Source organism: Cetorhinus maximus, chromosome 4 (assembly GCF_964194155.1).
Source record: "Cetorhinus maximus chromosome 4, sCetMax3.hap1.1, whole genome shotgun sequence".
Classification (NCBI taxonomy): Eukaryota; Metazoa; Chordata; class Chondrichthyes; order Lamniformes; family Cetorhinidae; genus Cetorhinus; species Cetorhinus maximus.
The window spans coordinates 96804372-96826905 of NC_135882.1; the positions used below are offsets into that span (position 1 = coordinate 96804372).

Sequence of the window (22534 nt, forward strand, 5' to 3'; positions counted from 1 at the left end):
ACTGTATCCCCTAGTCGTAGCCTGCCCCACAAGTGGAAACATCCCCTGATTATCTAGCCTCAAGTCTCCTCAGGATCTTATATGTTTCAATAAGATCAACTCTCATTCTTCTAAACTCCAATAGGTGTAGGCCCAACCTGTTCAACCTTTCTTCACAGGATAAGCCTTTAATCCCAGGAATGAGTTGAGTGAACCTTCTCTGTACTGCTTCTAACACAAATATATATTTTTTCAAATGAGACCAAAACTGTACACAGTATTCCATATATGGTCTCACCCTGTACTGCTGCAGTTTTCTCTCATATTCAAGTTTCTCCCTTTATTAGTTTGTTATTCTTTGTGGTTCTTAAAATCTGGCCAATCTTCCAAATAGGCTGTATACTCTTTTACTTCTTTTATGAACTCTAATTTGGTGCTAGTGCTGTGCCTTGCAATAAGCAAAGTGGGTCTGTACAGTGCCAATGCTATGATCAGCAGTAAGCAGAGTTAGTCTATGCAGTGCCAGTGCTGTGATTAGCAGTCGGTCTGGGTGCCAGTACTGTGAGCAGCAGTGGTCCTGTGCAGTGCAGGGCTATGACCAGTAGTACATCTGTGCAGTGCCAGTGCTGTGATCAGCAGTGGATTTGTACAGTACCAGTACTGTGATCAGCAGTGGGTCTGTGCAGTGCTAGCGCTGTGATCGACTGCGGATTTGTGTAATGCCAGTGCTGTGACCAGCGGCGGATCCGTGCAGCGCCAGCGCTGTGGCCAGCGCTGGATCTGGGCAGTGCCAGTGCTGGGGGAAGGGGGCGGAGCTTGGCGCGGGGTGTGTCACGTGATGCAGTGTTTACATCCTCAGCTGTTGGAGTCTGAGTTCAGGAAGAGCAGCGGTGGAGAGAGAGAGCGGGGGGAGCAGCAGCTGCGCATTGTTTTCATCCTGATACAGCTCCGTTCACACGGTGTGTCTCCGGCGCTGCTTTCGGGCTCGGTTTATTCAGATGTTTGTCGAAGGGGAGCAGCCGCTTTGCCGGTCGTTCTCAGGGTTTCTGATGCTGGGGTCCGGCTGACGCTGGAGTCGACGCGATGAGTTCGCCTGGACCATGGGACTGAGAAAGTGAGCCAGTGGCCTAGGGCCGGAAAATACTGGTCCGCCGCCGGGCCGGGTGGCCCCCCCCCCCCCCCTGCTGCTTTGTGTCCGAGCTCGGCGGGCGGCCAGCCGGCCGGCGCCTCGCAGTTTGGGCCCGGGCCTGGAGCGCGGGGCCTGCGGACTCCGAAGCGGCTGTTGAGAGTGTGAGGAGCAGACACACAGGCTCCTTTTGTCTGGTTTGCTGCACAATGCTTCAGACTGATAACCAGAGCCCAGTAATCTCTCTCCACTGACCAGCTCTTCCACTCCCGAGTTATTTCAAATTGTCCCATAATCAGCTGCTTTCTGTACTTGATCTTATCTGGTGGAAATACTGGTCATAAGGTTTTGTTTTATTAGCTGCGTATTGTTATAATTTCCTTTCGCTAAAATCGTGCAGAAAACTTTGTACTTAAAATGGATTTGCCATGGCCTCTGATGCAGTCGTCATTGTTTTTGTGTGGCAGAGATCTCAAATGTGGTGCCCTAGGAGTTAAACTTTTAAAGGGACTTATTTACTTATTTTACTGTCCACGCAGTATTCGAAACAAACATTCGAGAGAAAAAAAAGGTTTAAAGAGCGCCTTCTGTTGTTTTTGTCGGTAAACTAGGAAATCGACATTTTTTTTGTTTCGTCGTTGTTGGCAAGCTTGAAGAAAGACCTACGTAGAAATGCTGCTGACATTTTTACAAAAACCTGAATTTGAGACTTGCTTCCAAACTTCTAGCATGTACCTTGCAAGGTTAAGTTGCTGTTAATCATACTGTTTTAAGGACGAACACTAACTAAATGCAAACCCGCATTTATTGGTATAGGCATGACTGAGGTTTTGTGTATGTTTTTCTAAAAATAAATGGAATTCATAAGATTTTTTTTCACTGAAGTTTGTTGAGTTCACATTCATATATGTTGTTGAAAATATGTGTGGACATAATAGTTCAACTGGCTTCTTAGTGCACTTTTTAAAAAAAACGGAACTGTCTCATGATCACTAGTTTCGTGATCAACAAGACTGCAAAGACTGTCTGATCTGTTGCATATGGCGTGAAAGTTCCTCTCTGATCTCAGTAGGAATTCTATTGGGGATGCTCAGCATGGAATTCAGATTGCTACCTAGTGACCCTGCTGGTAACAGCACACAGTGTTGTTCCTCTTTCAGTCAAATAGCTTGTCAACAAACCATTATTAAGACTCACATGAAGAACGATTGCTGGGATAATAGAAAGCTGCTGCAAATCTAGAGGTCTTGCCTTCAGGGGCAATGGAAAAAAGAAAAACAAACCGAAGGGCCAATATTTGTTCTTGCATGAGCTTCTTATGGTTGAAGCACATATTGGAAAATTGCAGACACAATTATTTGCCACCCAAGAAATTGGTGGACAGTGCACCTGCAGCTTTCTGAAGTGCGCACTCAGCAGGTAAGGCCTGGATCATGGGCACACATTCAGAAAATTGGCCCATGCACTCCCCCTGAAGAGAATTACTTCCTATCCCAGGACTTTAGGTGGTGCTCAAGTTTGTTACTTGGTTTTCTCCTCTTTTTATAACTCTTAAGTTGTTCCAGTTTGGAATGGTTTATTTCCATGTATCAGTATACTGAGGGAGGAATAGTACAATGCTAGAGAGAAATATGGAAGGAGAAAAAGAACAATGCAGTGAATCTGAATTTGTATCCCGTATCTGGAAAATAAAATGGGATGGGGGGGGGGGGTGGGGGGGGCTTATACCTTTTAAACAGATCTGTATGTTTGAACTTTTTTGAGGGCGCATTGTATCTACTTGTTATGAAGCCATGTTCTCTATGAAATTTTGTCTCGTGTGATGTGAAGAGCTTAAAATATATTCAGATTGCAGCTTTTCAGAAGGTGGTTTTGTTCAAAATGGAATAAATGGCCAAGGCACTTCAGGAAATGGTAGCTTACAGAAAATAAGATTTGAAGTGATACTGGAAATGAAGCTTGAATTATACATTAAAAGATTTTGGACAGCGCAGGAGTGTTGATTGAGCGAAAGACTGTCACCATGCACATTAATACAGAGTATCCAGAAATCAGAAACAAAGATTTAAAAAAAACCCTTGAAAGCAGTAATGATTTATCAGGACAAATTAACTGTGGATGATATATTTTATTGTGAAGATACATTATTACTTGTATATACACTTTGCTATACTGTGTGTATTATCCCCTTGTGTTCTTTTCATGATTTAAAAAAAAATTACATCACATTCTAATCAAATGTTTATGGAAACCTGATTGCAAATAATAAACATCTCATTATAGTAGCCGGTACTGCCAAAAAATGCACTAGGCATTTTGCTTTAACTTCTCTATTTTTAATCTATTGCCTAAAGGAAATGCATTTCAAAGAGGCTTGGGATATAATCTATAAAGTATCTCATAAGTAACCCATGATAACTCAAGCACTACAATCTATTAGATCTGTTGCAGGTTATTATTTCTTACTAAAAATGCATGACGATGGAACTGGGGATGGGAATTGGCACATGCAGTTTCTTTGAACGGCCAAGCATAAAACTGAATACTGCACATGAATTTTGAAATAGAAACCACATTGCAGCATCTAAATTTCAGATTTAAATCAATGTTACAATAGGCTTTGAATACTATAATTCACGATCAAGTTTGAACATAAGAACAGGAATAGGCCATTTTGCTCCTTTAACCTGTTCTTTAATTCAGTTGGAACATAGCTGATATATACCTCAAATCTGTTTACCTTTGTTCCATATCTCTTGATACTCTTGCCCAACAAAATCTGTCAATCCCAGTCTTGAAAGTTACTGAGCATCCACTGCTATTTGGGTGATTGGTTCTTGGCGACAGCAACTAAAAACAAATCAGATTCTATGTGTATTATGATGATAACCAGTTCTACCTCACAGCCATGCCTTGATCTTCCTGCTGTCTCTGGTTTGCCATTGCTTCTTGTCCAACATCTGGTATTGGATGAGCAGAAATTTTCCCCAATTAAATTGTGGGAAGACCAAAGCCATTGCCTTTGGAATAGTCAAGTCTGGAGTTAACAATGCTCCTCTGGCTGGCCACCCATTGTTCACCTTGTAACTTGAACTCATCATTGGAATTCTCTCCCCAATTCTTTCTAGCGCTCTCATCTTTTAAGGCACTCCTTAAACTTACCTCTTTGACCAGGAATTTTGTTGCTTGTTCTAATATCTCTTTATCTAACTCTGCATATTTTGTTTGATAGCTCCAGTGAAGTGCCTTGGGATGCTTTATTGTGTTTAGGCTGCTATATAATTGTAAGTTCATGTTTGCTGAGATCTAGATTTCCACTCTCCTGTCCGTGGAAAAAGCACCACCTGAATTTTCACACTTAAATAGCCTGGCTATAATTTTAAGATTCTGGTGCCTTGTCTGCATTCTCCACCAAAGGAAATAGTTTCTCAGTGAGTCCATTCATCATTTTAGAGACCTCAACTTTCTAAATTCAAGGAATACAAAATTTGTGTAACCTGCCCTCATATATTTTAACTCTTTAAGAGTCAGCATTTTCTGTGCTGTAACTCTCCAAGGCTAATATATATTTCCTGATGTCCAAGACTGAATGCAGTATGCCAGGTAGAGTCTGAACAAGGACGTACAACTGAAGCATCACTTCCTTTTATTTTGTATTCCACCTCCATTAACACAAAGGCTAGCATTCCTTTTTGATTACTTTTTGTAATGGGGGACCAACAGTGAGGTATATGGGGGCAGATGTATTAAATGAGTATGTTGCTTCTGTCTTCACTAGGGCAGAGGATGCTGTCAATGTAGCAATAAAGATGATGGTGATGATATTGGATAGGATAAAAATGGATAAAGGTACTTTAAATAGTGATAGTTCTCCAAATAATAGTTAACTGGTCCAGATGGGCCACATCCCAGGGAAGTAGGGGTGGAAATTGCAGAGGATCTGGCCACAATCTTCAACCTCTCTTTGATATGGTGTGTTGCCATAGGAATGGAGGATTGCAGATATACTCCCTTGTGTTTTTTAAATTGGCAAGAGATAAACCCAACAACTACAGGCCAGTCAGCCTAACATATGTGGTGGGGAAACGCAGAGACAATAATCCAGGACAAAATTAATTGGCCTTCTGGGAAAAATATAGGTGAATAAAGTCAGCAAGAATTTTTTATCCTGTTTGATTAACTTAATTGAGTTCTATGATGAAGTAATAGTGTTGTGGTTAGTATGGGTGATGTCTAAATTGACTTTGAAAATACTTTTTGTGAAGCACCACATAATAGACTTATTAGCAAAATGAAAGTCAGTGGTGTTAAAGGGACAGTGACTAATGTGCAGAGTGGTGAATAGTTTTTTCAGACTGGAGTCTGTATATAGTGGTTTTCCCCAGGGGCAGGTATTAGAATCATGATTTTTTTTTGGTTATATATTAATGACTTTGGTACGCACAACACATTTTAAAATGTTTTCAGATGAGACAATAGTCGGTAATGTAGCAAATAATGAGGACAATAGTAACCCTTCAGGAGGACATAAACCAACTGGTGGAATGTGTAGACACATGACATATGAAATTTAACACAAGTGACATATTTTGGCAGGAAGAATGAGGAGAGGCAATGTGAACTAAACTATACAATGTTAAAGGGGATGCAAAAACAGATACCTGAAGCTGTTCACAAATCGTTGAAGGTGATAGGGTAAGAGAGAAGGCTTTTTTAAATTTATAAAATGGATCTTGGCTATATTAATAGTGACATAGAGTATGCAAGAAAACATCACTTGGGTCTCAGGAGGAAGTATTGTGTTAAATTTTCAGTACACACTTTAGGAAGGAGGCCAAGGCTTGGAGAGGGTGCAGAACAGACTTACTAGAACGGGACCAGAAATGGGAGACTCCATTTTTGTGGAGAGAGTGGGGTCGCCCTTAGAGCAGGGAAGGTTAGGTGGAGATTTGATAGAAATATTGAAAATCATAAACAGTTTTGATAAAGTAACTAAGAATAAATTGTTTCCAGTAGTAGAAGGGTTGGTAACCAGTAGTTGATATAACAGATTTAACGTGATTGGCAAAAGAGCCAGAGGCAACATGGGGAGACTCCTTATTAATGAGTTGTGATCTGAAATGGTGATGGAAGCAGACTCAATAACTTTCAAAACTGATTAGCTAAATACTCAAAAGGGAAAAAATTATAGGGCTCTTGTGAAGACTGGAGGCAGGTGGGAGGTAGGTGGGTGGGACTATTTAGGTAGCTCTCCCAAAGATCTAGCACAGGCAAGATGAGCTGAATGGCCTCCTTCCACGCTGCACGTTGTATGATTCCGCCTCATTAACTTTCGGTGATTTGTGTACACTTTTTTTCCCCCTGCACCACAGCTTCTGGCATTTCACTATTAAGAAAACATTCTGATTTTTCCTTTTTAGAACCAAAATGAATAACCACATACTTAACCACATTGATCTCTATCTGACATTTTGTTCTCTTCCTCCACTGTAAAAACAGATCCAAAGTACACATTCAGCGAGTCTGTCATTGGGCTAAAACAAGGCATTGATTGATTGCTTAACCCCAGAAATGGAGCCTGTTCTCTTGTCAGTTCTTAAACCTTTTGTTCTAGAAAATTATCCTGAATGCATTTGAAAAATTCATTGGCTTTACTACTTGAACTGTTCCTTTTCTCCCAGTGTCTGCGAAAATTAAAATCTCCCATTAGAGCTCTGTTTATGCTGTATTTATGTATGTGGTTATACATTTCCCCACTACAGCATTTTTAAGATGACTGTTGTCTAAAGAAATATGTAGAAATAAAGGATATGTAATTGTTAGTAATAGAATTAACTTTTTTTTGTTGCAGTGAAACAAGTAGCGGCACTGTAGAAATGCTCTCAGAAACTCATTTTTGGGAATCGTTTGCCTTTGGAGGTGGAAGTAGGCCCAATATCAGCCTAAATAGAATTCCTGTTTCCCAGCTATACTAGCTTAATTTTGTGTGCTTCACATCAATTCTGGCTTCGGGGGTAAGTTTCACAGTATATTCAACTCCAAGGTACATTGCGAATGCTTCTTAGATTTTGATATTTTCACTGTTCAGATTTTTTTTGCTTGTGTTCAAATGCTGGTTCATACCTGATGTATTTATCCCTCACTTAGTTTTTTTCATTTATGCCAATATGGATTAGATTCCACGTTGCCAAAAGTAAGTCATTTTGAAATGCACTCTCTTGCTACAAACCACCTGCACATTCTCCAATTAACACTTATCCACCTTGAGTATATCGCAACTAATTATGTTGGTCCAATAAGGATGTTTGTAATCAAACCTGGGACCTTTGGGTCTGCATGCTTAATTCTATGTTGCCTCTATCAACTCTGTCTAAAGCTAGCCCAGAATAATATGTTAAACCACTGAATGTCAAAGAGAATGAAGAAATTTGGGAGGATAGGTAGAAAAATGTACAAGAGGAGGGCAGGAATGCTGTTGACCAATTTGTAAATGGAGCAACTACACTGCAAAAAGTAGCAGTGTAGAGTGCTGAGTCTTAACTTTTTTCAACTGGATCTCTGTATAGGATTAGGACCTGTGATCATGGGTCTGTACCCCCTTTCTGTTTCCCCAGGATTTTGGGTGGCTTTCACAAAGGTGATGATTATAACCTATGTGATAATAGTTGTAGGCTGCTTCTTATCTTTGAAATGCCAGAGGGTCATTTCCACACACTGGCAGGTAGGGCCTCAGTTTTACGTGCCATGTGAAAGACGGCACTTCTGGCAATATATTCAGTTACCAAGCTTGTGCAACTATTTGTTTTTGCATGTTGGGTCTATTCTTTGGTTGACAGTTTTTGGGGGAACTGTTTGAGCTTTTTGTTTGAAGCTGTTGATCTTCTGTTGCTGGGTTTTTTAGGTTTACGTGTACCTGGTGTTAACATAAGGGTCTGGCACATACAGGGTTAATGTGGGACTGAGTACAGTACCACCACAGTGTTGGAATAAGGCACATGATCCAGACCTAGGGTCTATCTGGTGTTGAACAGGGACATGTTAATACCTAGACATGGAGATAACCCCTTGTCTGTACTCTTTAGTGTATATATTTATATAGTTACAAGTAGTTAATGTGGACTTGCTATTAACGTACTGAAGACTTTAACAGGCACATCTGTAACCAACACTTGGTGCAGATAGCACCTAGTGCAGGTCAATAGTAACCTTCTCAGAATAAACTGTTTGCCCCATTTTTAAAAAAACACTTTACTGTGATACTACAATAGGACCAGCATGTAGGTAATCTCTTGTTTGATGGAACTTTGACAAACGCTCTGTGAAGGCTTTAAATGATTCGAAAGTTCTGATTTTGAGCCTATTAAAGAGGACTGTTAGGATGGCAAGTCACTTGCAATGCCAGCTTGCAAATTGCTGCTTTGTTCCAAAATTACTTACAGAATGGGTCAGGTTTGTCAAAATTGTATTCCAATGCAAAATTGTGATGCCCACATACTGTTGCATGATTTCTGAATGGAGACTAGTGATGAATTAGGTATATTAAACCAGGAAAATGGTATTGCAAAGCTGCTGGTTTGGTTAACTTTAGTAGAAACTGATTGCAGGTCCTCCTGCATGTTAGAACTTGCTAAGTAACTGTATTGAAACAAGTGGAAGTGCAGTTTTCGAAAGCATGTATGTTCAGTGTCTGAATTTGGCAGTCCTACTGTAGCTGCAATAACCAATGAACTGTTTTGTATGAATTTTGATGATTATTCCAAACTATCAATTATTTTAGCCTGTATTAATATCATGGGCTATTTTGAATCAATTCAAATTAAACGCACATACCAATGTAAGTGTGACAGCAGAAATTTGATCAGAGTGAAAGAGAAGTACGGCTCACAACATGAGTTACTTCCTTTTTTGGTAACTTAAGTTTTCAGATATAGATTACAAATGGCTTCCTCATTTCTTTACTAATAATTTTTAATGTTTAATGTCTCCAACAGCAAGTAAAATGGAGTTTGTGTACTGCAGGTGCTGCCATTGACTATTGTTTGCTTTTCAGTTGAGCTAAAGCTGAGAAATAGTGAAAATTGTCATTGTTCATACATGGCTAATATTTATCCTCTTGGAAAGGGTTAATTATTTGAAATAATGTGAAGAAATCCTTGCAGTATTTGGCAAAGCATCAATATTAACTAAGGCAAAAAATGACTTTAATTCTGCTTTAAATTGCTGATTCTGTTTTCTTTAAATACCTGTAATAATTTGCATTGTTAAATTGGTCATGATGTGGCCTTCTTAATGATGCAAATTAACTGTTTCCAATTAGTCGAAACTTGGTTTTCCTTTTTGGCCCCAAAATACCTTTTAACTTCTTGCTTACCTGCCGGTTGCATGATGAGCCCCTTGATCAGTGCTGCTCTCATTTCCTTACCCCATGCAATGAAGATGGAAATTGCTGCCTCAACATCCCTTGTTCTATAACATAGAGGATATTCTCATATCTTATTTTGTTGATAGGTTGCACAGGCATTTTGCATGTTGATGTATGATTATCTTCATCGCCGCAAATTTAATCAGTCAAGAATCGCAAGCTTTTATTTTTCCATTTTTCTTCTGTCCTTGCTACTATGTGATTCCATTGATACCATCAGCCCTCTTCATTTAACTAGCCATTCTTCATACATGTAGCTAGATACTAAGCTTTGACAGGAATTTGCTGTGCATTATCCTAAAATTTTATTCTGTACTCCCGACATTTTTTTTTTGTACTTTGCATCAGGGCACGTCAAGATGCAAACTGCCTGTGACACCTACCAACAAAATAAAGTCGGGGAATCTTGGCTACTCTGGTGAATTTATTTGACCTTTATCCCGGGAATTCTAAGGGCAAGTACAATGCCTGGTTAAAATCAGCGATTCCAGCACAAACTAGAGTTTGAATCTACGATCTTAGTGATTTGTATTGTTCACTGCAATATTCTAAGCAGATTTATCAAGTTATAATTCACAGTTAACTAGAAGATAAAGTATTTATGATATACCTTACAAAAGGATTAGTGTCTATTGATAGCCAACAAATTGGAGGCAGGGCAAGATGTGGGATTTGCAGCAAACAATGTATTTTACAGCAAATAAAGTCGATTCAAAGTCAGTTTAAAAAGTCTGAGCAGGCATTACTTGTGACTGAAATTGCAGCAATTTCTAATAAAAACACTTTCTCCAGCAGAATGCACTGAGTGAAGGATAGTTACATTTTAGCAGTCACTTGCAGCAGTGTGGCATTCAGGTGTGATCGACACGAGAAATTACTTAATTATCTCCTGTCTGGCCAGGGATGGTGGCATCACTATATGCAGCTCACAGGGATGCATTGATCTAGCCATTTCAATAGAAGACCTCCAGGCATGGGGGCAGTTCTCCAGATATTGTAAAATTTGTTTCAATTAAACTTGCTGAACAGATTTGAAGTATGTATAAGCTCTGCTGATAGGAACAGTCCAGTGCTTTAATTCATGGCATTAAATGATATGAAGATTGACATGATGCAAAAGCCTTGAAACTGGCTACAGAGACCCTCTCAAGCCTCATGCCTCCTCAAGAACATTTTCTATTGTGAGTGAGGTTGACTAACTATAATTTATAAGCTAATTAGTAATTCCTTGATAGAAGGAAATGCAGATGTGTGGCCGGAAGAATGTTTTGCCATGGGCATTTTAAAATATAAATTCACCTCTTAAATTCTGTACTTGGTGAGCTCCAGTTCTCTTGAGAAAAGCAAACCCAAGAGCAAGTCAATTCAGTGCTGTCTTACCCTCTGAGAGATCTTGCAGAGATTTTTGAAGCTTGTTTGCCTCCCTGATCAATTTAGCCATTTAATCTCCGATATCGTTCTGGTGAACTTGCGCTGTATTACCTCTGACGCCAGTATGTCGAAAACTGAATGCCGTTAATGGTATGTAGGATGCTTTTGCAGACATAGGCTGTAAAAAACACCTGACTGAAACCTGAACCACAGCTTTTGGGCTCTCTAGTTTTATTGCAGACCCTGTTCCAATTAGAATCTGCAATTTAAATTGATTGTTGCAGAAAAGTTTCCCAATAATGGCAAGCACGTCAGAAATTTGTATTTTTTTTTCATGCCAGTATGTTATAATCAACTCCATGAGCCCTTGTGTATTAACTTCTTGTGGAACGCCTTATCAAATGTCTACTTCAACTGGTTCCCCTTTACCTTCCCTACCAGTTACATCCTCAAAAAGAATCTAAAATTTGCAACATCACGATTTCCCTATTGTAAAGCCATGTTGATTTTGTCTAATCATACTGAGTATCTAAGTGCATTGTTAAAACTCGCTTAATAAGAGATTCTAGCATTTTCCTGATGACTGATGTCAGGCTAACTGATGTGTAGCTCCCTGTTTTCTCTTTCCCTCCTTTCTCGAATAATGGAGTTACATTTGTTAACTTCCAATCTGCTGAGACCATTCTAGAATCTAACCATCACATCCACTATCTTCGCAGCTCCCTGTTTTAGAACCATAGGATGTAGGCCATCAGTTACTGGGGATTTGTCAGGTTTTAGCTCCTTGTGTTTCTTCAATACCTTTTCTCTGATGTTAATTACCTTACCTTCTACATTCATATTAGTTCCTTGGCTACCCTCTATTTCTGGGGTATAATTTTAGTCTGCTGCTGTGAAGACATTCAACATATTTGTTCATTGTCTCTGCCATTTTCTCATTTCCCATGATTATTTTTCCTGCCTCCGCTTCTAAGGAACCAGCAGTTACTTCAGCTGCTCTCCTCCCATGTCATATGCTTGTAAAAGCTCTTACAATCTGTTTTTATATTCTTGGCTAGTTTATGCTTATTTTTCCCCTTTTTATCAACTTTTTGGTGTCCCTTTACCAGTTCCTATAATCCCAATCTCCAGATTTAATATTATTCTTTGCCACATCATAAGTCTCTTTTAATCTGATGACACGGTCCTTAACATCCTTAGTAAGGCACAGATGGATCTTCCTTGCTGACCTTTTGTTTTTGTTAACTAAATGTATTTTTGAACATTTTGAATCACTACTTTAAATGCTTCCCATTGTTTATTTACTGTCTTATCGTTTTAGTCTATTTTCCCAATCAACCTTAGCCAGCTCTTCCTTCATACCTATGTAATAGGCATTGTTTAAAATTCTGTTTGGGGCTGGATTATGTCAGTTGCAAACTTAATATGGAATTCAATTGTATTATCACTTTTTCCGAGTGGATCATTTTACTGACGCTACTAATTAATTCTGCCTCATTGCACAATGCGAGATCTAAAATAACTTTATCTCTGGTCAGTATCATTGGGTTTGAAAGTATATGTGGTTTTCTACTATGCTTAAAATGGTTGATTTTTTAAAAAAACAATTAGAGTGAGTATTGTTTATATTCTACTTAAGTTTCATCCCTAGTTGAGTTACAAGCACTAGCAGGATGTACAAATGAAAATCACCTATATTTCCATGTTGTGAGCTGGTTGTCAAAGTGATAAGGAAATAAATAATGATCTAAATGCATGCTTATCTTCAGCTGACTCAAGATGGTCAACTTTATGGTAAAGTGCTTACCCATAATGTGATAGCAGAGGAAATAGTTTGAATCGTTAGGCTGACAACAGACCAAGAAATCTCCTGTTCCCCTGGCTCAAACGGTTTCAGTCTTTTTACAGATGTAGCCTTTTATCAAAGAAAATGATGTTAAAGCACAAAAGCAAAATACAGTGGATGCCGGAATCCTGAACTAAAAACAAAACGTTGGAAATAATCGGCAAATCTGGCAGCATCTGTGGAGAGAGAAACAGAGTTCATGTCTCATGACTCTTTTTCCTCCAAAGAGCCACATTGGATTCAACGTGAACTCTGTTTCTCTCTCCACAGGTGCTGCCAGATCTACTGAGTTTTTCTGGCACTTTCAGTTTTTACTGCGAATGCTGGAGATCTGAAATATTTTGCTTTTTTTAGAATGGAATAGAATCCTTATAGGAAGAGGGGTGAAAGTGTAGTCAATGTTAGTGGATATTAGTTGATAGGCTAACTGCAGAAATAGCAGCAAAGAAACAGGAATAGAAAAGAACAGTGAGTGGATCATGTGAAAATGAGGGAAGGGTAGAAATTGGAAACAGTGATGAAGAAACTTTCCAGTTTGGGGCGAGAACAGGAAATAGCATCAATACCGTCATTGATATACTGGAAAAGTGAGGGAGGGGACCTGAGGAGGATTGGAACAAAATGTTCCAGATATCTTACAAAAAGGCAGTTATAACTAGAATCCGTATGAGTTCTTATAGCAACACTTTATTGTTGGAAGTGAGTGGAGTTGATGAAGAAGTTGTTCAATTTGGTAACAGGTTCAGCCAAATGGAGGGTGGTGATGAATGGGAACTGGTTGTGCCTCCGTTCATGGAGGAAATGGAGAAATCTCAGACCATCCTGGTGGGGGTTGGAGGTGTAGAGGGAATGCATGCCCCTGGTGAAAAGGAGACTGGGTCAGGAAACTGGAAACTTGAATTTGGTGAAAAACATTTGAGGAGTCGCAATTGTACATGGAAAGAGACTGGACAAAGGGAGAGAAACTGGAGTCAAGATAGGAAAAGTATGTTCTGAGGGCCAAGAGCAGGCTGAACTACGGAGTTAACCAAGCAGTCCTGTTTGTGGAACTTGGGAAGGAGGGCGAGCAAGCTGCGAGGGGTTGGGAGGCTTTGAGGTTGAAGGCCATGGAGAGCAGATCGCCAGAAGAGATGAGATCAATGATGGTTTGATGTCTGGTGGTGGGTTAGGGGCAGGAAGGAGGAGAAGCCAGCTGGTGTTCAGCCTCTAAGTAGATGTCAGTTTGTTAAGCAGCAGTGCCACTCTTGCCAGTAGGTGTGCTGGCAATGAGGAAGTTGGACCTGAGAGACCAGGGTTTTGCAAATTCAGAGGTTAATAGGTTAGTGCGCGTGAGGGTGGCAGAGATTTTGATATTGAGAATTGCTGGTGCGAATCAGTAATGAAAAGATCTAGAGAGGGTAAGAGACCAAAAGGAAGTGTCCAGATGAAGTGAGAATTCTGAGACTGGAGAAAGGGTCTGTTGTCTCGGGGGGTGGGGGGAATTCATGGCCAAATAGGCGTGGATATGTAGGCGATGGAAGAACTTGGTATTCTATTGAACGCAAAAGTTATTGACATGTAAGAATAAGGAGATACAGCTGAGGCCTTTGCTGAGGACTGATTATTTGGATCAGAGAGGGCATAGTGAGAAAACAGCATGAGGTGAGATTGGAAGAAAGGATGGGGGGTCAGAGGAAAGTGAAGGGGCATTTGTATGGTTCTCCATCTGAAAGATTAACTTGTCATTTGTCATATACCGATACGTTTTGTGAGAATTTGCTGGATGTACAGCTTTTCATTGTAACTTAGATGTGATAGGTTTTTATTCTTTGTTCCCAATTTATTCACAATAGCGGAGATAGGATGATCTTAATGGATGCCTTTTCTCTTGTCATTGTTAGCAACATAGAAACAGGAGTGGGCTATTACCTTGACCCTGTTCTGCCATTCAGTGCGATCATGAATGGTCTGCAACCTATCTCCATTTATCTGTCTTTGCTCCCCTTAATACCTTTTGACTATCAAAAATCTATCCATCTTGTTTAAAATTGACAATGTAAAATCAATTGCAATTTGTGGAAGACTATTCTAAATTTCTACCAACTTTGTGTGAAGAAATGTTTTGAATTTCATTCCTGAAGTGTCTGTCTCCAATATTTTTTTGACTTTGCACCTTGGTCTAAGACCCTGCAACGAGTGGAAATAATTTCTCTTTATATCCACCCCTTAATTTCTTTAATACTTTGATCAAATTTAGGTCAAACATGGGCAAGAGAACCTCCTGCTGAATACCATGTCTCCCTCCCCCTCCCTCCCTCCCCCCACCCAAGGGGCTGATGAATTAGCACTCCTCCATGTTGAACACCACTTGGAGAAAGCACTCAGGGTTGCAAGGGCACAAAATGTACTCTGGGTGGGAGACTTCAATGTCCATTATCAAGAGTGGCTTGGTAGCGGCAGTACAAACTGAGCTGGCTGAGCCCTAAAGGACATAGCTGCTATACTGGGTCTACTGCAGGTGATGAGGGAGCCAACAAGAGGAAAAAACATACTTTACCTCACCCTCACCAACCTTCCTGCCACAGATGCATCTGTCCATGATGGTTTTGGTAGGAGTGACCACCGCCCAGTCCTTGTGGAGACGCAGTCCCATCTTCACATTGAGGCTACCCTCCATTGTGTTATGTGGCACTATCACCAAGCTAAATGTGATAGATTTCAAACAGGCCTAGCATCTCGAGACTGGGTATCCATGAGGTGCTGTGGGCCAGCAGCAGCAGCAGAATTGTACTCGACCACAATCTATAACCTCATGGCCCGGCATTTCCCCTTTCTACCATTACCACCAAGCCAGGGCATCAACACTTGCTCAATGAAGAGTGCAGGAGAGCATGCCAGGAGCAGCCCCAGGTATACCTAAAAATGAGGTGTCAACTTGGTGAGGCTGCAACACAGGACGACTTGTGTGCCAAACAGCATAAGCAGCAAGTGATGGACAGAGCTAAGTAATCCCACAACCAATGGATCAGATCTAAGCTCTGCAGTCCTGTCACATCAAGTCATGAATACTGGTGGACAATTAAACAACTCACTGGAGGAGGAGGCTCCACAAATATCCCCATTCTCGGTGATGGAGCAGCCCAGCACATCAGTGCAAAAGATGAGGCTGAAATATTTGCAGCAATCTTCAGCCAGAAGTGCCAAGTGGATGACCCATCTTGGCCTCCACAGAGGTCCCCAGCATCACAGATGCCAGCCTTCAGCCAATTTGATTCACTCCACGTGATATCAAGAAATGGCTGCAGACACTAGGTACTGCAAAGGCTATGGATCTGGGGAATATTCTGGCAATTGCACTGAAAAGCTGTGCTCCAGAACTTGCTGTGCCCCTAGCTAAGCTGTTCCAGTACAGCTACAACACTGGCATCTAGCTGGCAATGTGGAAAATTGCCCAGGTATGTCCTGTACGCAAAAAAAATGACAAATCCAACCCAGGTAATTACTGCCCCATCAGTCTACTCTTGATCATCAGCAAAGTGATGGAAGGGGTCACCAACAGTGCTATCAAACTGCACTTGCTTAGCAATCAGCTGCTCACTGACTCTCTCAGCTTGAGTTCCTCCAGGGTCACTTAGCTTCTGACCTCATTACAGCCTTGGCTCAAGCATGGCCAAAGGAGCTGAACTCCAGAGATGAGGTGAGTGTGACTGCCCTTGACATGAAGGCAGCACTTGATCGAGTGTGGCATCAAGGAGCCCTAGCAAAACTGGAGTCAGTGGGAATTGGGGAATCGGGGGTGTGGGGGCGGTGGGGGGGGGGGGGGAGGTGGGGGGGGGGGGGGGGGGGGAGGTGGGGGGAGGGGGGGGGGGGGGAGGTGGGGGGGGGGGTGGGGGGAGGGGGGGAGGTGGGGGGAGGTGGGGGGAGGGGGGGAGGTGGGGGGGGGGGGGGGGGAGGTGGGGGGAGGGGGGGGGGGGGAGGTGGGGGGGGGGAGGTGGGGGGGGGGGGGGGAGGTGGGGGGAGGGGGGGAGGTGGGGGGAGGGGGGGAGGTGGGGGGAGGGGGGGGGAGGGGGGGAGGTGGGGGGGGGGAGGTGGGGGGAGGGGGGGGGAGGGGGGGAGGTGGGGGGGGGGGAGGTGGGGGGAGGGGGGGGAGGGGGGGAGGTGGGGGGGGGGGGAGGTGGGGGGAGGGGGGGGGAGGGGGGGAGGTGGGTGTGGGCGGTGGTGGTGGGGAGACTCTCTGTCTGCTGGTTGGAGTTGTACCTAGCTTAAAGGAAGATGGTTGTGGTTGTTGGAGGTCAATCATCTCCATTCCAGGACATCACTGCAGGAATTTCTCGGGGTAGTGCCCTAGGACCAACCATCTTCAGCTGCTTCACCAGTGACCTTCCACCATAAGGTCACAAGTGGGGATATTCACCGATGATTGTACAATATTCAATACCATTCACGACTCCTCAGATACTGAAGCAGTCCATGCCTGAATGCAGCAAGACCTGGACAATATCCAGGCTTGGGCTGACAAGTGGCAAGTAACATTTGCGCCAGGCAATGACCATCTCCAACAAGAGAGAATCTAACCGTCATCCCTTGACATTCAATGGCATTACCATCGCCGAATCCTCCACTATCAACATCTTGGGGGCTACCATTGACCAGAAACTGAACTGAACTAACCATATACATCTGGCTACAAGAACAGGTCAGAGGCTAGGAATCCTGTACGAGTAACTCACCACCTGACTCCCCAAAGCCTATCCACTATCGACAAGGCACAAGTCAGGAGTGTGACGGAATACTCTCCGCTTGCCTGGATGAGTGCAGCTCCAACAACACTCAGGAAGCATGACAACATCCAGGACAAATCAACCCGCTTGGTTGGCACCCCTCCCACAAACAATCACTCCCTCCACCACAGACACACAGTGGCAGCAATGTGTACCACCTACAAGATGCACTGCTGAAACTCACCAAGGTTCCTTAGGTAGCACCTTCCAAACCCACAGCCACTACCATCTAGAAGATCAAGGGCAGCAGATACATGGAAACATCACCACCTGGAAGTTCCCCTCCAAGCCACTCACCATCCTGATTTGGAAATATATCGCTGTTCCTTCACTGTTGCTGGGTCAAAATCCTGGAACCCTCTCCATAACAACACTTGGGGTGTATTTATGCCATGTGGACTGCAGCAGTTCAAGAAGGCAGCTTCCCACCACCTTTTCGAGAGCAATTGGGGATGGGCAATAAATGCTAGCCAGCGATACCCACATCCCATAAACAGAACCATAGAAAAGTTACAGCACAGAAGGAGGCTATTTGGCCCATCTTGTCCATGCCAGCCCGAGGACACCCAGGTGCCCTTTCTAATCCCACCTCCCTTCACCCGGCCCATAGCCCCGCAGCATACAGCACTTAAGGTGCAGATCCAGGTACTTTTTAAAAGAGTTTCGAGTTTCTGCCTCTACCACCAACTTGGGCAGCGAATTCCAGACACCCACTACCCTCTGCGTAAAAAAAGTTCTTCCTCATGTCCCCTCTACACCTTCTGCCACTTATCATGAACCTATGTCCCCTGGTTCTAGAATTCTCCACCAAGGGAAACAATTTTATCCTGTCCACTCTATCTATTCCCCTCATAATTTTGTACACCTCAATCAAGTCACCTCCCAGCTGCCTTTGTTCTAAGGAAAATAACCCCAACCTATCCAATCTCTCCTCGTAGCTACACTTTTCTAACCCTGGCAACATTCTTGTAAACCTCCTTTGCACTCTCTCCAGAGCTATTACGTCCTTCCTGTAATGTGGTGACCTGAACTGTGCACAATACTCCAGTTGTGGCCTCACCAGTGTTTTATACAATTCCAACATTATATCCTTACTTTTATATTCTATACCTCTGCCAATGAAGGAGAGCATTCCATATGCCTTCTTTACAACCTTGTCTACTTGAACTGCTGCCTTCAGGGACCTGTGTACTTGTACGCCAAGATCTCTCACTCCATCTACCCCTCTGAGTATATTCCCATTTATTTTGTAATCGCTGTAACTGTTTGACCTCCCTAAATGTATGATCTCACACTTCTCTATGTTAAAATCCATCTGCCATTTTACCATCCACTCCACCACCCATCTATATCGTTTTGGAGATTATGGCTATCCTCTACACTATTCACTACTCGGCCAATCTTTGTCATCTGCAAATTTCCCAATCGTGCCCTCCACGTTCACGTCCAAATTGTTAATATATAACACAAACAGCAAGGGTCCCAACACCGAGCCCTGTGGAACACCACTTGAGACAACTTTCCATTCGCAAGGGCATCCATTGACCATTACCCCTCGTTTCCTGTTACAAAGCCAACCTTTTATCCAGTTTGTCACATTACCCTGAATCTCATGGGCTTTTACTTTCCAGACCAATCTGCCATGTGGGACCTTGTCAAATGCCTTGCTAAAATCCATGTACACAACATCCACTGCACTACCTTCATCAACCCTACTTGTCACTTCCTCAAAGAATTCAATCAAATTTGTGAGGCAAGACCTTCCTTTAACAAATCCATGCTGACCATCCCTGACTAGTCCATCCTTTCCACATGACAGTTAATCCTATCTCTCAGGATTGATTCTACTAATTTGCTCACCACCGATGTAAGACTAACTGGCCTATAATTATTTGGCATTTCCTTTGATCCCTTTTTAAACAATGGAACTATGTTTGCATTTCTCCACTCCTCCTGTACCTCCCTTGTATCTAGTGAAGATTGGAAAATCATCCTCAGAGCATCTGTTATCTCCTCCCTGACTTCCATCAGCAGCCTCAGAAACAATCCATCTGGCCCTGGTGACTTATCAACTTTCAAGGATTTCAACCCTTCGAGTACTTCCTCTCATCTTTATGACTATCCTGTCCAATATCTCGCAGTGTTCCTCCTGGACTACTATATCTACATCCTCCCTTTCCTTTGTAAACACGGAGACAAAATATTCATTCAAAACCCTTCCCACAGCCTCTGCATCTACATACAGGTTTCCATCTTCATCTCTGATAGGCCCGCTTTTTCCTTAACTAACCTTTTAGCATTAATGTTTTGGTAAAATGAATGAAAAAAAAAACAAATCGCTCTTTAACACACTTACCTCAATTTAGTCTACTGCATTCGCTGCTCCCTATGCGGTCTCCTCTACATTGGAGAGACCAAACACAGGCTGGGTGACCGCTTTGCGGAACACCTTCGGTCTGTCCGCAAGCATGACCCAGACCTCCCTGTCGCTTGCTTTTCAACACACCACCCTGCTCTCATGCCCACACGTCCATCCTTGGCCTGCTTCAATGTTCCAGTGAAGCTCAACGCAAACTGGAGGAACAGCACCTCATCTTCCGACTAGGCACTTTACAGTCTTCTGGACTCAATATTGAGTTCAACAATTTCAGATCATGAATTCTCTCCTCCAACCCCACCCCTTTTCCGGTCCCCCTTTTTCCAATAATTTATAATTTTTTTACAACTATATTTTTTTCTTTTCCTTCCTATTTTTAAATTTATTTTGATCTATTGTTTCATCTCCACCTTTTGGCCCATTTCAATCCCTTCCCCCCACCCTACCCGCACTAGGGCCATCTGCCACTAGCTTGCTTCCCTTAATGTCCCCATTAGCACATCCTTTAGGTAATATTACCACCGTCAACACCCCTTTGTCCTTTTGCCTATGACATGTTTGGCAGTCTCTTCTTGGCCTCCACCTCTCACTGGCCCCCTGTCGAGCTCTCCTGTCCCATCCCCTTCTACCAGCTTATATTTCATCTCATTTCTATATGTCTTGGTTCTGATGAAGGGTCATACAGACTCGAAACGTCAACTGTATCCCTCTCCGCAGATGCTGTCAGACCTGCTGAGTTTTTCCAGGTATTTTTGTTTTTGTTCTAGATTTTCAGCATCCGCAGTATTTTGCTTTTACACTGTTTATGATACCATTTAACTTTGTGTCATCAGCAAATTTAGCCATGTGGCTTCTTATCTAAGTTGTTGAGGGATACAGTGGATAGTTGAGGTTCCAAAACAGCGGATCCTTGTAGAACACATGGGCCTGAATTTTACAGTGTTGCATCGGGCGATTGGCGGCCCCAATCTCATAAATTCAAGCGACATGATGTTGGGGACCACAAGGATCTTGGAAGCATGCCTGCCGACAATTAAAGGGGCAATCAGGCCAATTAAAAAGACAATTCACCAGGCTTTACGTGGCCCGTGTGATTTGCGCTTGGCGCACGGGTCACTCGGCCAGACAACCATCATGTTTTTAATTAAAACTCGATCCAGGGCAGGATAAAAAGCAAACAGGATCTTGGCAAGTTGAGTAGGTAGGAATTTAGCTGTGAATTGAATGGAGGTGGTTTTCAGACAGTTCATTGCATTTTCTCTGTTCTGGAGACTCTTTGGTTTATCAGCATTTTCAGAGGCATACTGCCGAGAGCTCCCTTCAGTGCACTATCCTGTGCAATCTGTATTTCAGCAAATAGGATTGTCTACTCTGCTGGAGGGACCTCCTCAGAAGATGGGGAGAGGAGGCCAGGTGCCCGCAGGCAGCGTCCCAGAATGCAACCTGTGGAAAGAGAGATGGAGCCAGAGGGGGTGCAGGGCCAGCAAGAAGTGCAAGGCAGAAGGGACCGCAGAAGATGCCAATGTCCAATTAAGACAGACCAGCAGACAAAACCTCTTTTTTAAAAGAAAAATATTTTCCAAAATATTATATACATTAATAGCTTCATGACACAACTCTGTACCTGGTTTCACCACTTTTAGGAGGTATAATGAAGAAACAAAGGAGATGAGGAAGCAGTATTAATTAGAGACAATGGGATTGATTTTTCTCATCACCCCACCTGTGCCAGTTTCTAGTGCATTATGATGGTGCAAAATGGCTAAAGAACTGTTCCACCAGCCCACAGTTCCACTTAAATATGATGCACAGTTATACAAATGCAACAGATGGATGAGAAAATTTCTATCTGGGGAAAAAATACACATTTAAATATTTAGTGTCAACCACTTAAACAGAACGCAAAAGTTGGCAATTTGGTGCAAATGGAAATTCAATTCCAAGGTGGGAAAGAAGGTGTTGCCTTTTGTGTCCAATACTTATAGTGGGTCATGTAACCATAAAGTAGTAAGTATTTAACATTTTTGTCAAGTGTTTTAGTACTTAGTGCAAGTTAGAAATATAGAATAGAATCTGAATGGTTACGGCATAAGAGGAGACTATTCAGTCCTGTTGAGGTCATGTTGGCTCTGCAAAAGCAATTCAGCACTTCCCACTTACCTTCCTTTTCGGTGTAACCCTGCACACTTTTTATCTTCAGGTGTTTATCCATTTCACTTTTTGAAAGCCACAATTGAATCTGCCACCATCACCCTCTCTAGCAGTGCATTGCAGACCCTAACCACTGGCTGCATTTAAAGAAAAGTTTACTCATGTTGCCTTTGGTTAGTGTGTAGAAAAAGAAAAAAGTTATAAACTTGAAAAGTAGATTTAAAAAAAAAAGTAGAGTAAGATATGGCACTAGTTGTGTTTGGAATGGTGAATGTGGGAATTCATAGACTATTCAGAGTGCACACATCTACAGTAGATGTCTCTGTTTCGAATCTCTCTGGTTCAAAATCATTGGGCAGCATTGTAATTGGAGATACTCCAACATCTTGGGGAAAGGAAACCATATCTGGACAGTTTGCTCCAGACTTTGCTCACACTTGGAGAGATGCAGATTAGGGGTGGGTGTGACAGATACTCCACAGAATAAGGGGAACTTGGGTAA

The 22534-nt window shown here is 42.4% G+C and overlaps 1 protein-coding gene across 5 annotated transcripts in view; it reads left to right on the forward strand.

Moving 5' to 3' along the window:
• The first annotated feature begins 815 nt into the window (after positions 1–815).
• pcmtd1 (protein-L-isoaspartate (D-aspartate) O-methyltransferase domain containing 1) overlaps positions 816–22534 on the forward strand; it is an 84222-nt gene continuing 62503 nt past the window's right edge. The window contains exons 1-3 of one of the 5 annotated variants that reach the window (XM_078540532.1): positions 816–938; positions 6957–7119; positions 9876–9945. The gene's annotated coding sequence lies outside the window, so the exon portion shown is untranslated. Of the gene's footprint in view, positions 1094–6956; positions 7120–9875; positions 9946–22534 lie in introns of all 5 variants that reach the window. The other 4 variants (XM_078540531.1, XM_078540530.1, XM_078540529.1 and 1 more) reach the window with 4 other exon arrangements.